Genomic DNA, 647 nt, shown 5'->3' with positions numbered 1-647 from the left:
CGGCTCCCGGACCCCGCGCCCGCCAGGTGAGGGGACCCGGTTCACCGCCTCTGTGAGAGGCAGGTGTCGCGGGGCAACGGGGCCGAGGCTCCACCTTTGGAACAAGCGTCAAGGCTGTCAAGCAACGAAGCCGATGCCCTCCCGTCTCGGCCACCAGAGCCTCCCGCGGGGAGCGCGCAGACCTCAGGCCCTCGCACGGGCCGCTCTGTCCAGGCTGGCTCACCAGCCTCACCGTAGTCACAGGGGCCGGGGGGACGGAGGGGACCCGCGCGACGCCGCCCTGGGCCGGCACTCGCTGAGCCACGGTTCTAAGTGCCTCTTGCATACATGAAGTCTCCAGCCACGGGGTCCTGACATACACGCACCCTCGCCGGCGCGTTACCGTGAACCCGGGACGTCGCGCTCCAGAACCGCGACCTCAGCGCCCTGCTCTGTCTGCCGAGCACCGCCCGCCCGGGGCCGTCACGCAGCAGCCCTGGGCAGGGCCGGGCTGGAGACCCCGCCCTGGGGTCCGGGAAGGCGCCCTCGAGCCGGGGTCCAGCTGGGCCTGGAGGAGGCGCAGGCTGGGCCGCCTAGGAGGGGGGACGCGGGTGCATCCTGGCCCCGGGCACAGCGCATGCCAAGGCCACCAGGTGCGCGGGGCCGGG

The sequence above is a fragment of the Galeopterus variegatus genome, unplaced genomic scaffold (genome assembly GCF_000696425.1).
Source record: "Galeopterus variegatus unplaced genomic scaffold, G_variegatus-3.0.2 Scaffold3315, whole genome shotgun sequence".
In the NCBI taxonomy this organism is placed as follows: Eukaryota; Metazoa; Chordata; class Mammalia; order Dermoptera; family Cynocephalidae; genus Galeopterus; species Galeopterus variegatus.
Note: the sequence above shows the minus strand (reverse complement) of the source record.